Raw genomic sequence first — 15,495 nt, 5'->3', positions numbered from 1 at the left:
ATCCCGGGCACGGCCGCAGAGTTGCCCCACGCCACAGCCGGCGTCTGTGGAGGGAGGTGGCAGAGGCCGTCACTGCTGTGGCCCTGACACCACGGACAGGCGCCCAGTGCCACAAGAAGGTGAACGACCTCGTCAGAGCAGCTAGAGTGAGCCTCCCCCCCTGCCCGATCTCCAGATCCCCCATATCCTCCCTCCCCATATCCCCCCTCCCCCATATCCTCCCTCCCCCATATCCCCCTCCCCCATATCCCCCCTCCCCCATATCCTCCCTCCCCCATATCCCCCCTCCCCCATATCCCCCCTCCCCCATATCCTCCCTCCCCCATATCCCCCCTCCCCCATATCCTCCCTCCCCCATATCCCCCCTCCCCCATATCCCCCCTCCCCCATATCCCCCTCCCCCATATCCCCCCTTCCCCATATCCCCCCTTCCCCATATCCGCCTTCCCCCATCTCCCCAAGTGAATCCAGCCCTAACCTTAACCTCTGCAATGCACGCGCAACCGATGGCGTGCATTCATATACCTGTCTAACACTGTTGCCTTTTACCCCTGCTGCCACCCCCCCCCCCCCCCCCACAGGAGAAACGCGCACACAACAATAGGGAGCATGTGAGAACTGGAGGAGGCCCCGCTGATGAGAGGCCACTGACCGAACATGAGGGAAGGGCCCTGGAACTGGCTGGCGGACCTGAGGACCGGGAGATTGCTGATGCAGAGGTCGGGGGCCCACCAGCAAGCGAGCCACCGACAGCCCGTCCCCATATCCCCCCTCCCCCATATCCCCCTCCCCATATCCCCCCTCCCCTATATCCCCCCTCCCCTATATCACCTGATCACTGCCTGCGTGTCTAACCATGCATGCTTCATTGTGTATTGCAGGAGCAAACGTCGAGGCACCCATCCCCACAGATGCAGACCGCCCGCATGATGCCCCTCGAAGACCACGGGGGACGGAGAGACCTGGACCCTCTGGCATGCGACGCCCGCATGATGCCCCTCGGAGACCACTGGAGATGGAGAGACCCGGACCCTCTGGCATGCGACGCCCGCAGGATGCCCCTCGGAGACCACTGGAGATGGAGAGACCCAGACTCTCTGGCATGCGACGCCCGCAGGATGCCCCTCGGAGACCACTGGAGATGGAGAGACCCAGACCCTCCGGCATGCGACGCCCGCACGATGTCCCTCGGAGACCACTGGAGACGGAGAGACCTGGAGGAACAGGGAGACGACGCCCCCGTCTCGTGCGGGTGCGACGACGCAGGCGTGTGCCACCCAGCGACGAGAGGGGCAGCCACAGGCCCCCGTCACAGCCGAGCCACGAAACCACTACCCAGGACACCACTACCCAGGACACCACTACCCAGGACACCACTACCCAGGAAACTGAAATACAGGACAGTGACACAGATTGGATGGGCGGAGACGAACTGCCACCCCAAAGTGCCATGGACTCAGAGTGGGACGATGCGCACGACACAACGCCACTGCTGTCACCAACACCCTCCACCATCGCAGAGACGCTCACCTCGGTTGGGCACTTTAGTGATGAGGCGTCTGGTACACTCACTGGTGCGCACAAAACAGCCGTCCCGGTACAGCAGGTGGAGGTAGGAGCAGCAGAGGGGCCGGGCGGTCGGAGGGCAGCCCAGCCCAAGCGAACATCTGCCGCCCAGATGGATCCCGGGTTCCTGCAGTTACCACACCCACCCATAGATCCGATGCAACCACCTAACCGGAGACGAGCGAAGAGGGTGACGGCCGGCTTGCGGCGGCTGCAGTCGCAGGTGGAGGAGTCCACCCGCGTCCAGGAGCTGGGAGTGGTGCCGGTCATGCGTGCCACCCAAGCCGACACCGCACGGGTGGCGTCCGCGTTGGAGGCAATGGGTGCGACGGTGTCAGACATGGGGAACGGTTTGCGAGGCCTGGGGCTTTCCGTGCAGGCGGCATCTGTGGCCCAGGACATGGCTGCCCTCTCACAGGAGGCCATGAGCCAGCGCCAGCGACAGATGGCAGTGGCGCTCAACGCCATGGCCCAGTCTCAGCAGGCCATGGCCCAGTCTCAACAGTCCATAGCCCAGTCTCTGCAGGCCATGGCCCAGTCTCAGCAGGCCATAGCCCAGTCTCAGCAGGCCCACGCTGAGGGCATCGGCGCCATTGCCCATGTGCGAGCCGGCGTCGCACAGTCACAGACAGGGTTTGCCAATCCCCTGAGCTCCATGGCTGCAAACCTGCAGACCCCTGTCGATACCAGCACGGGCCTCCAGGACTGGCAGCACCAGATGTCGGGGGGCGTCGGATGGCCAGTCCGTTCGCATCCCCCACCCATGTAGAGGCCTGGGGGCCATCGGGCACCCCGAGGGAGGAGGAGGTGCTATGGTCCGTCCCGGGTCCCGCTGTAGGGGAGGTCCCGGAACACCGCGACACCTCGGATTCCCCCCCTTCCGTCCCAGGTGCATCGGGTGGGCAACGGGCAGGACAGACTGGCAGCACGCCATCCCAGTCGCCCGGGCCGTAGCCTGGCCCATCTAGGCCAGGGCGCCCCAGGAAACGGCCGCCAAAGGGATCCCGTGTCAGGGGGCAGGAATCACAGGAGTCCACCTCCAGTTCTGCTGTACCATCTGGGGAACCACGTAGACGTAGTCATACGGTCTGTAAGGCCAAACAATTAGACACTGAGTAAGTTGGCACGGGTGCAGGGCACAGATGAGTTTTAGGGGCTAGGGCACGTGCATGAACACCTTTAGTTATTAAAGTCAATGTTACACCTACAGAAGCTGCCTTTGTGCTCTGTCCAAAGCGTGCGGGGGTGTCATGTACGTTGAGCGCAAGTGTGTGTGTGAGGGGTGGTCTTACCTCAGCCCCAGGTGAGTCTGCCCCCTTCCCCCTGGGCCGCCATCAACATCCCCCCGGGCAGAGGACGGGACCATGCGCTGCAGTGTCACAGCCGCATGCAGGGATAGTCCGGGTGGATGGTGGTACTGTGGCCATGGGTCAGACATAGTCCAATGATGTGGAGCCAGGAGCTCATCGCAGGGCGGGTTGTCATCATCCTCCATGGCCTGCAATTGACACGCGTCCACCGGCAACTGTGTGAGCCCGGCCGTTGTGCCGCAGGTGGATCGGCAATGGGGGGGTGGTGTGCATGCAGGTGGGGTGGGTGGGGTTGGGGAGGGGGGTGAGGGTGCTGGGTGGGTGGGGGGGTGAGGGTGCTGGGTGGGTGGATGGGTGGGGGGTGTGGGTGGTCGGCTGTTGCCATTGTGTGCGGTCTGTGGCCATACTACCCGATTCCGACACCCATCTAGTCAGTGAAGCAGGCGGCTATCAGCCTGTCCCGTGCCCGCTGGCCCAGCCGGTAACGGTGGACAGCCACCCGCCTGTGTCTACCCCGTCTGCCCTGACCATTACCCCCATCCCCCTCATCTGGGGAGGACTGCGCCTCTTCCTGCTGCTCCTCCACTCCGCCCTCCTCTGCCTGCGTCACATTGCCCCTCTGCTGGGCTATATTGTGCAGGACGCAGCACACCACAATGATGCGGCCGACCCTATCTGACCGATACTGGAGGGCGCCCCCAGAGAGGTCCAGGCACCTGAAACGCATCTTCAGCACGCCAAAGCACCTCTCTATCACTCCCCTTGTCGCTACATGGGCATCATTGTAGCGGTTCTCCGCCTCATTGCGTGGCCTCCGTATAGGCGTCATCAGCCACGATCGCAATGGGTAGCCCCTGTCGCCCAGCAACCAGCCCCTCAGCCGGGGATGGCGTCCCTCGTACATGCCGGTGATGTATGACCGCGACAACACGTATGAGTCGTGTACACTGCCCGGGTAACGGGCGCAGACGTGCAGGATCATCATGTGGTGGTCACAGACCACCTGTATGTTCATCGAATAGGTCCCCTTCCTATTGGTGAACACGGCCCTGTTATCTGCAGGTGGCCGCACGGCGACATGCATCCCATCAATCGCGCCCTGGACCATGGGGAAGCCGGCCACGGCAGAGAAGCCCACGGCCTGGGCATCTTGGCTGGCCCGGTCCACAGGGAAGCGGATGTAGCGGTGCGCCATGGCATATAGGGCATCTGTCACTGCCCGGATGCACCGATGCACCGATGTCTGCGATATGCCGGACAGGTCCCCACTCGGTGCCTGGAATGACCCCGTTGCATAAAAGTTCAGGGCCACCGTAACCTTGACGGACATGGGGAGAGGGTGTCCCCCGCCAGTGCCACGCGGTGACAGGTGCGCCAGCAGGTGGCAGATGTGTGCCACGGTTTCCCGGCTCATCCAGAGTCTCCTCCTGCATTCTCGGTCTGTGAGGTCCTGGTATGACTGCCGGGGCCGGTACACACGGGGTGCCTCTGGGTGCCTCCGTTGCCGTGGGGCTGCGACGTCCTCCTCCCCCTCCTCGTCCTGTCGGTCAGGTGTCCCTCCAGCCTGGTCGGCTGCCCGCTGTCCCTCTGCGGCAGCCTGCGCCGCCTCTCTGGCACCCTCCTCCTCCTCCTCCTCATCCAGGGCAACGTGGACATTAGCGGCTGCCGCCATGGCGGCCAACATCGCTGGCTGATCGGAAAACATGACGGCCTGGGGGGCGGGGGAGGGGGGGGGGCAGGTGGGGTGGGGGGGCGGGGGGACGGGACGGCATGTCATCATTGCCCATACCCCCTCCTCCCCCCAGCTAGGTGGCATGGACCGCATGGGTCCGACTGTTGGAGGCTGGCACCTGGCCAGGTGGACCAACTCGCTTGCCCCCCTCCCCCACATCCCTCCCCGGCACGGACCCCGTCCCCCCATCCCCCTCCCCGGCACGAACCCCATCCCCCTCCCCGGCACGGACCCCATCCTCCTCCCCGGCACGGACCCCATCCCCCTCCCCGGCACGGACGCCATCCCCCTCCCCGGCACGGACCCCATCCTCCTCCCCGGCACGGACCCCATCCCCCTCCCCGGCACGGACCCCATCCTCCTCCCCGGCACAGACCCCATCCTCCTCCCCGGCACGGACCCCATCCCCCTCCCAGCACGGACACCATCCCCCTCCCCGGCACGGACCCCATCCCCCTCCACGGCACGGACCCCGCCCCCATCCCCCTCCCTGGCACAGACCCCATCCTCCTCCCCGGCACGGACCCCACCCCCCTCCCCGGCACGGACCCCATCCCCCTCCCCGGCACGGACCCCATCCCCCTCCCCGGCACGGACCCCATCCTCCTCCCCGGCACTCACCCCCCCTCCCGGCACTCCCCCGGAGCCCAGCCCACTCTAACCACCCCCCCCCCCCCCACAGCCGCACACACACACACAAAACCCTACGTACACCTCTCCCCCACACATTCAGACTGCGGCCACGCCATCACCTCTCCAGCGGCCAACCCCCCAGGCCGTCACCCACCTCCACGCTGGTCGGCGTAAACCTTGAGCACTGGTTGACGCCGATTGAAAGGTGGTCTGATTTACGCCGACGTGACCTGTCATCACGTCGGCGGGACTTCGGCCCATCCGGACGGGAGAATATCGGCAGCCCCAAAATCCATTGCCTTGCGCCCACCCGTGCCATTCTCCGAGGTGTGCGGCGCCATTGACGCCCCGCCGACTTTTCTCCCTTCGGAGACTTCGGCGGGTGGCGGGGGCGGAATTCACAGCGGCCAACGGCCATTCTCCGACCCGCTGGAGCGAATCCGACATTTTCCCCACTCCCTTTGGGAGAGAATCCTACATTCACCTCACTTCCTGCGGGAGTGAGTCCCACATTCTCCCCACTCCCTGTGGGAGTGAGTCCCACATTCTCCCCACTCCTTGTGGGAGCGAATCCGATGTTCTCCCCACTCCCTGTAGGAGTGAGTTCCTCATTCTCCCCACTCCCTGGAGAAAGAGTTTTCTCCTGAATTCCCCATTGGATTGATTACTGACTGTCGCATATTGATGTTCCCGAGTTCCGGTATCCCCCCGACAGGAAACATCTCTCCATCAACCCAATCAAAACCCCTTTCATAATTTTCAAGGTCTCGATCACGTCACCCCCTCAGCTTTCTTTTTACCAGAGAAAAGGACCCCGACCTGTTCAATCTGTCCTGATTGTAATAATCTCTCAGTTCTGGGATCATGTGGTCTTGGTACTTCTTCAAGATTGATGGCAAGAAGGGAATAATTAAGATCAAAGCCCTCCCTCTCTTTCCAAATCGCCATTCCTCCCTTCCTCGCGTTCACTCTCTCCCCCTCCCTCTCTCTCAACCCCTCATCCTCTGTCCCTCTTCCTCTCTCCCCATCCTCTCTCCTCTTTTCCCTCTTCCTGCCTGTCCCTCCCTCACACACCATCCCTCTCCCCTCACCTCCTTCCCTCGCCCCTCTCTCCTCTGCCTCCCTTCCCCACTCCCTCTCCTACCCTCCCTCTCCTCCTTTCCTTCCCTCCCTTCCCCCTCTCATCCTCTCCATCTCTCCTTCTCTCGGTCTATCCCTCACCCTTCTTTTTCTCTCCCTTCATTCTTTTCCCCTTGTCTCCTTCACCCCTTCCTTCCTCGCTCCACAGAGAGATGTATTGGCCAGTCTGACTCTGTGCCATGTGGGGCCGAATCCCTGTCCCAGAGCTGCGCTGGAGAAGGGAATGCCACGGAGCGAGGGCGGGGTGGGGGGGGGGGGGGGGGGTGATGCAGTATAATGGAGGATGGTGTACTTATCCCATAAAAGGTTAACTGTAATGGACTGTAGTGTCATGGAAGGAAGTGACATATATGCATGTGATTAGCAGAAGGCAGCATGACAGCAAGCCAGTGTAAGCGGTGGTTTCAGAATTGTAAATATTAGAAAATCACAGAAACACAGTGTCACCTAAACCCCTTTATATAGTCACAGAAAAACACAGTGCAGAAGAGGCCTTTCGGCCCATTGAGTCTACACTGACATGTGAAAAATAGCTGTCCTACCTACCTAATCCCATTTACCAGCACTTGGCCCATAGCCTTGAATGTTATAACTTGCCAAGTGCTCATCCAGGTACCTTTTAAAGGATGTGAGGCAACCCGCCTCTTACCACCCTCCCAGGCAGTGCATTCCAGGCCGTCCCCGCCCTCTGGGTAAAAACGTTTTTCCTCAAATCCCACCTAAACCTCCTGCACCTCACCATGAACTTGTGTCCCCTCATGACTGGCCCTTCAACTAAGGGGAACAGATGCTCCTTATCCACCCTGTCCATGCCCCTCATAAGTTAGGATAAAATTAGGGTGTTTGTAGTTGGCAGTCTGTGGGAAGGCAAATTGCTCCATGCCATAATCAGCTGTGGGTGAGCTAAATTGGCCCTCGACAAGATGGAATTCCTCCCTTTGGGAGTTGCAGTTTAACCAGCAGTGCCAAGATCTCATTAGTGGGGATTGCAACCAGTTCCAAGAAGGTGGCTGATGGATCAGGGAGTATGAGTAAGTCCCAAAGGTATTGGGTGCGGTGGGTTTGGCCAGCTTAGAGGAGGAAAGGGGGGGGGGGGTTGTTGTGGGAGAGGGGGGGATCGTAGGTGGATTTGAGAGAGAAAGTGGGGAAGAAGGAAGTGGGGGTTACTGTAATGGAAGTTGGTTGCTGCCCCCGAATGTGCAAAGGGCACTCCAACTCCCTACGATAGTATCCCATCCTTTCCAACCTTTTAAAAACTTATCAGCAAAAAGGGCCTTCCCACTCCTGCCCAGCTGCCCACTCCCACCCACTGTGGGGTGGGCAGAGTATTATCATGGTCACTTGGCTTGTTAAATAGCTCTTGACCCTTGGTTACTCGTTTGCATGTGGTGGGACGAGTAGGGTGATGCTAGCTATTCTGTTGTGCAGGAATGGGGGGGTGGGTGAGCCTGAGGGTAGATGGGAAGGTGGTGGGCTGCGCACCTGCCATATTTTACCGCTCCCCCCTCCCCCCAATGAAAGCACGTCCAACAAAAGCACATAAAACGTGCCCCTTACTCCGAGCAGAGAGCGTTTCTGACATTGAGTGATGAATTACTACTTCATTGTGATAGAATAGCATTCCCAAGACCATTGAGATTTGGCATTTCACAATGCCTACATCAGGGTCATTTAGCCATGACCAAATTCCGAGCCTGGGCACGGTATTTGAGTTGGTGACTGGGGGCTCTCGAGCTCATCAGAAGAAACACGATTCAGATGTATCAAATGATTGATCAAATGTGATGAATGTAGGTTTCAGAGAAATCAGGCACGATTCAACGGCCTCATCATGCCCCATTTGTCTCGCCAGATTTAATAGAGTCTCGCGCGATGTCACAGTCTGGATATCGCCCCCGTTGGGTGTGACCCAGATCAGCATATTTAAATAATTCATTCGGCTCATTTAAAAATGAGTTGATGTGATTCCCCTGGTGCCTGGGACCTAACGGACAAGACTGGAAGTCTCGCCAGGGCGCCATTTAGCACTGGTTTCCACAAACGTGGACCAGGCATAATGGCATCTGGGGAGGGCCAGGGTGTCTCCCAGGCCATTAGAGCTCCTTGGGTGGTTGGGGACAGGACTGGGTGGCACCCTGGTACTTCCTCTCGTACCTGGGTTCTGGCATCCTGGCACATTGATTGTCATACAAACCAATTTGATTCACTCCTGTCCCATTAGGGAGGGGAATCTGCCATCCTTACCCGGTCTGGCCTTCATGTGACTCCAGACCCACAGCAATATGGTTGACTCTTAAATGCCCTCTTCAAACCACTCAGGCCAATTAGGGATGGACAATAAATGCTGGCTCATCCAGCACCGCCCACATCCAGCACCACCCACATCCAGTACTGCCCACATCCAGCACTGCCCACATCCAGCACCGCCCACATCCAGCACCGCCCACATCCCATGAATATAAAATAGGAGATAGAGGTGAAACAGATGAAATGTAGAGATAGTTGCCACAGAGCAAGAACAGCATTGTGGATAGCACAATTGCTTCACAGCTCCAGGGTCCCAGGTTCGATTCTGGCTTGGGTCACTGTCTGTGCGGAGTCTGCACGTCCGCCCCGTGTGTGCGTGGGTTTCCTCCGGGTGCTCCGGTGTCCTCCCACAGTCCAAAGATGTGCAGGTTAGGTGGATTGACCATGATAAATTGCCCTTAGTGTCCAAAATTGCCCTTAGTGTTGGGCGGGGTTTCTGGGTTATGGGGATATGGTGGAGGTGTTGACCTTGGGTAGGGCGCTCTTTCCAAGAGCCGGTGCAGACTCGATGGGCCGAATGACCTCCTTCTGCACTGTAAATTCTATGATAATCTATGAAACGTTATCAGATCTTCAACCGGGAGAACAGGTTTGGATTTGAGGTCAATTAAGATATGGAAAAACCACCACAGCAGGGAGATAGAATGGGGCACTGTCAGAAGAGGTGTAGTAGACGAGTGAACACACCATGAAAGAGCATGGTTTGGATTTGTTCACACAGCAGGTTCACCGATGCCTCTTCAGGCTCGTGGAGGGGTTAAGAGAGGTGTCTAGACTGTAAAGACATTACTGAAAAAGGGATTCGGATTTTCAGCTGTGGGTCTCGAGTTAATCGATTCTCGCCCCTGCAGAATCTATTGGCTCCAGTCAAGTTTACATAGGAAGCGGTCCGATTGCTTCTTGACTGTGATTTGTACATCCCCTACATCTGGGGCGAAATTCTCCCGAATCGGTGCGATGTCCGCCAACTGGCGCCCAAAACGGCACAAATCAGGGGAGAAATTCTCCCCAAATGGCGCGATGTCCGCCGACTGGCGCCCAAAACGGCGCCAATCAGACGGGCATCGCGCCGCCTCAAAGGTGCGGAATGCTCCGCATCTTTGGGGGCCGAGCCCCAACATTAAGGGGCTAGGCCGACACCGGAGGGGTTTCCGCCCCGCCAGCTGGCGGAAACGGCCTTTGTTGCCCCGCCAGCTGGCGCGGAAATGACATCCCCGGGCGGCGCATGCGCGGGAGCGTCAGCGGCTGCTGACAGTTTCCCGCGCATGCGCAGTGGAGGGCGTCTCTTCCGCCTCCGCCATGGTGGAGACCGTGGCGGAGGCGGAAGGGAAAGACTGCCCCCACGGCACAGGCCCGCCCGCGGATCGGTAGGCCCCGATCGCGGGCCAGGCCACCGTGGGGGCACCCCCCGGGGCCAGATCGCCCCGCGCCGCCTTGTCCCGCCGGTAAGGTAGTTGGTTTAATTTACGCCGACGGGACAGGCATTTTAGCCCCCCCAGGACCCCGGAGCCCGCCCACGCAGCCTTGCCCCGCCGTTCAAAAGGTGGTTTAATCCACGCCGGCAGGACAGGCAATTTATTGGCGGGACTTCGGCCCATCCGGGCCGGAGAATGCAGCGGGGGGTCCCGCCAACCGGTGCGGCCTGATTCCCGCCCCCGCCGAATATCCGGTACCGGAGACTTCGGCAACCAACGGGGGCGGGATTCACGGCAGCCCCCAGCAATTCTCCAACCCGGCGGGGGGGTCGGAGAATGACGACCCAGACGGGCATCGCGCCGCCCCAAAGGTGCGGAATGCTCCGCAACTTTGGGGGCCGAGCCCCAACTTTAAGGGGCTAGGTTGGCGCCGGACGAATTTCCACCCCGCCAGCTGGCTGAAAAGGCCTTTGGTGCCCCGCCAGCTGGCGCGGAAATGACATCTCCGGGCGGCGCATGCGCGGGTGCATCAGCGGCCGCTGACAGCATTCCCACGCGTGCGCAGTGGACGGAGTCTCTTCTGCCTCCGCCATGGTGGAGACCGTGGCGGAGGCGGAAGGGAAAGATTGCCCCCACGGCACAGGCCCGCCCGCGGATCGGTGGGCCCCGATTGCGGGCCAGGCCACCGTGGGGGCACCCCCAGGGGCCGGATCGCCCCGCGCCCCCCCCAGGACCCCGGAGCCCGGCCGCGCCGCCTTGTCCCGCCGGTAAGGTAGTTGGTTTAATTTACGCCGACGGGACAGGCATTTTAGCGGCGGGACTTCGGCCCATCTGGGCCGGAGAATCGCGCGGGGGGGGGGGGCCCGCCAACCGGCGCGGCGCGATTCCCGTCCCCGCCGAATCTCCGGTGCCGGAGACTTCGGCAACCAGCGGGGGCGGGATTCACGCCAGCCCCTGGTGATTCTCCGACCCGGCGGGGGGTCGGAGAATTTCGCCCATGGTCACCAAACCGAATATGTGCCCTGGCTCAGAATTTGGTAATGACCAAATGATCTTGATCTAGATGTTGTGAGATCCCAAGTCTCAATGTTCTTGTGGTTTCTCTGCTATCATCCTGAACCAGTAAATCACCATTCAATGTCAGACATGCTCGCTGCTTGAAACATGGGGCGAAATTCTCCGACCCCCCCTGCCCGGTGATGTCATTTCCGTGCCAGCTGGCGGGGCACCAAAGGCCTTTTCCGCCAGCTGGCAGGGCGGAAATTCGTCCGGCGCCGACCGAGCCCCTTAAGGTTGGGGCTCTGCCCCCAAAGATGCAGAGCATTCCGCACCTTTGGGGCGGCGCGATGCCCGTCTGATTTGCGCCGTTTTGGGCGCCAGTCGGCGGACATCGCGCCGTTTCCGGAGAATTTCGCCCCATGGTCTCAGATCAGTGTATATGTTGGCCACCCCCGCCTACAAAATTCTCTGATCTGCATCTGAATATTCAGCTTCTTTGATTTCACTCAATTATGGCACAGTTGCAGGTAATGTAAGGAATGTCATTATTGCAAATCTCGCACCTTCATCTCCAAATGCAACCTGCCGTTTTTTTCTGGATTCTCCCAGAGGAATAATTCTGCAAACCCTCAAAAGGACTTGGGTTGTCTGTGAATTGGGGCCACAATGGGGTAGCAGTGGGCGAGAGAGAGGGTAAGAATCACAGAAAGAAAAACAGAGTGGCGAGAAGAGAGAGAACAAGGGGAGAAGGTGGAGCGGGAAAGAATAACAGCAATGACCCCGGAGAGTGACAAAAAGAGACTACTTTTTCCTCACAGGAGGTTGAAACGCTGACATGTTCGGAGTGATTTGGAGATTGAAGCCATTCCTGGTTTCCAGGGATGTCAGAGAACGTTGAAATGAGGCTTGGTGGGAGGTGTAGTATAACGGAGTATCTTTTTCTTTTATAATTTTAGAGTACCCAATTCATTTTCTTTTCCAATGAAGGGGCAATGCATCGTGGTCAATTCATCACACCGCACATTTTCTTTGGGGGGGGATTTGTGGGGGTGAGACCCACACAGACACAGGGAGAATGGCTGATGTCAAACGGGCACACCAATCTTGTCTCGCTCACCTAAGTAGCTTTCAGTCACAGTATGATAAGGCCTACCAAGACACGCAACGTGCAGTTTTGGTAAGGGAAGAAACGGAATACCAAGTAGAACAATTGAAAAAGCAATGCGAGGACTTAAAGGCAGCCCTACGAGCACTCCACGTTCCACCGTGGAACAAAGGCAGAGTTCGGTAGACCATGCCAAATGCAGGCAGCAAATTGCAAGATTGCAATCACTGCTCTCAGTTCAGAATGGGCTCAGAGATACCTTTGGACCAAATTTAGATCAGGAAGATGGCCCTGATTGGCAGGAACTTAATGAAACGGCCCATCGGTATGTAAACGGAACAGAAAGTCAGAATAGAGCCCCCCATGCCCCGAAAAGGAAAGCACCCGCACCACCGACTGCACAGGCAGCACCCAACCCTATGAATCAAGTCATCACGCAGCGCAACGTACCGACAGAAAACCAACCCGATTTTGTGTACACCACCCCACTAACCATCACCCAGTTAAGGGATGCCCATGATAAAATAGAAACCTTTCACCCCACATCAGACCCACACCATTTATTTGAGCGAGTTAGACAACAGACCGCCATGTACGGTCTGGACGAGCTGGAAGAAGTGAAACTCATAGTAATGAGCCTTGACCCGTCTGTTGGTTCAGCCCTTCCCTATCCACAAAATGTAGGAGGTGGTAGCCTCCAGGATATGAAAACAGCCAGCCTAGATGCAATTGGCTAAAATAGAGGCGATCCCGTAGAAGGATTCAACCGATGTAGGCAGAAAAAAGGAGAGCATCCAACAGCATTTGCTGGACGCCTCTGGATACACTTCACAGCAGTATTTGGAGATCCAACCCGCACTCATTTATCTGCAGACAATACGGCCAAATGGACCCGTATTTTAGTCTCCCACGCCACAGATGCAGGACAAAAGGCATGTGCAAATTATGACTGAAGAGGTTCTGAAGAGACTATCTAGAGTTGGGAACAATCCCCACATAAAAAGGCAGAGCAGGAGAAAGTAGACGCAAACATGAATCCAGTAAGGACACATCAAGATCCCGCAAGGTAGAAATAACACGCAGCACCCTTAAAAGCAGGAATGCTACAATTGTGGACAGAAGGGACATTACGCCCGAGAATGCCAAGCCCCCCCGAAACAGCAACAGAATCAGCCCACAAATGGCCAGGCCTATCCACAGCCCGTACAGACAATTTGGCCATAAATGGCACTGACTGACTGTGTTCGGACTCCCCAACTTGGGTCTGCGATACACTTTGGGACAAGACCGGTAGTCACAGGCACAGTCCGGGGACACCCTGTAGAGTTTCTTTGGTACACAGGAGGGTCCCGAACCACGTTAAACTCCTCCACGATGTGCCAGCGAGACATATGGCCCACTACAGACACTATCATTCTTAGTGGATTTACAGGACACCTCCAGCAGGAACACATCACGGCCCCTGTGGATATTCAGATCGGTAACATTAGAACCAAGCACTCAGTTGTTTTGGTAGATTTACCCCAGACAGCAGAGCACATCTTGGGGATAGATTTCATGAGCTTACACAACCTTTCTTTCGACCCCGTAAATAAGTGTGTGTGGAAAATGGCTAGAGCAGCACGAGCCCCTGCCATGCTCATAATAGGAGACTACGAACACAGGATTAGCTCAGTGGGAGATTACTGGTTTGATCCACGGACAAAACAGTTAGGGAAGTCTTGAAGAGACATAAAGCATATTTTGCCCAGCACAAGCACGATTGCTGTAAAATTACAGGAATGGCCATCATTCCAGGTCCCGATCCTAAGCCCCAGAAACAATATGGTTTTCCAGAGCAAGCCAATGGAGAAATAACTAAGGTTATTGGATCAAGGTGTAATTCGGCCCGTGGCCTCAATGAACAATGCCCCGATTTGGCCCTTAAGAAAACAAGATGGTTCATGGTGACTGACCATCGATAGAGAATTAAACAAAGTAACTCCGTTACAGCCCCCACCGTTGCCACGAGTCCCGAGACCATGTAAAAGCAGGGACTTCAGTCAAATTTTTCACGGTTCTGGACATTAGCAATGGCTTTTGGTCCATTACATTGGACAAAACGTGCCAGTATAAATTTGCGTTCACCTTCCAGGGACAGCAGTACACGTGGACATGCCTTCCACAAGGCTTCCGCAACTCCATCTCCATTTTTCACAGACAATTGACGAAGGGATTAGCAAAGTTTTCCCGACCCAAATGCCTCATTCAGTATGTGACGACTTGCTCCTACAGACTGACACCAAGAAAGAACACATTTTGCTTCTTTCTGAACTATTAGGTCTCCTAAAGAAATTGGATGTAAAATCAACCCCAAAAAAGCCCAAATTCTCCAAGAAAAAGTCACTTATTTAAGAACAGTTATAACGCATGGTAAAAGTGAGATAGATCAAAAACATATTGATTCAATTGTTAAATTGCCCTTGCCCCGTAATTTAACAGCACTCCGGTCATTTTTAGTACTGGTTGGTTATTGCAGGAACCATATAGACGGTTTCACCACAAAAGAAGCCCCACTTTCCAAGCTCCTTAAGAAACAGGCCCCATGGAAATGGCTTCCACAGCACACGGATGCCGTAGATGCATTGAAACGTGCCCCAAGTACAGCTCCCGTTTAGCAGGCACCAGACCCACACTCCCCATATGCAATAGAGGTAGCGACCACCGACCGAACCCTTTCAGCCATACTTCTCCAGGAAAGGCACGATCGTTTAGGACCCGTAACCTATGCCTCACGAGTTTTAGATTCGGTAGAGCAAGGATTTTCAGCCTGCAAAAGGCACTTGCCCGCAGTTTTTTGGGCTGTTCAGTACTTCTCGTACATAACAGGACTCAACCATTTTGACCGAGCACACCCCGACACAGCTACTGTTAGACGGTAGGCTAAAAGACGGTACAGTAAGCCAAATTAGAGCAGCGCGCTGGATCCTACTCCTACAAGGCCGCAACATTTCAGTGAAGAGGACAAAGATGCACATGTTTCTGGCCGATAATTTACAATATGCAGGAACTCCACATGAGTGTGAGATCATCGCAGCCAAGCACAACACAGGACCCTTTGTTCCCAAATCGTTACCGACAAAGACAGGCATCAGAATACAGAGAACCCAGACCACAGATAATTCGCTAAAAATTTATGTAGATGGCTCCTCCACCATTGTTAATGGAAAAAGGAGATCTCGTTAAAATTGCCAGGACATTTAGGTTCGCAGGCAGCCGAGTTAGCAGCCATTGCTTACATTGTGCAGC

This window comes from Scyliorhinus torazame, chromosome 12, assembly GCF_047496885.1.
Source record: "Scyliorhinus torazame isolate Kashiwa2021f chromosome 12, sScyTor2.1, whole genome shotgun sequence".
In the NCBI taxonomy this organism is placed as follows: domain Eukaryota; kingdom Metazoa; phylum Chordata; class Chondrichthyes; order Carcharhiniformes; family Scyliorhinidae; genus Scyliorhinus; species Scyliorhinus torazame.
Note: the sequence above shows the minus strand (reverse complement) of the source record.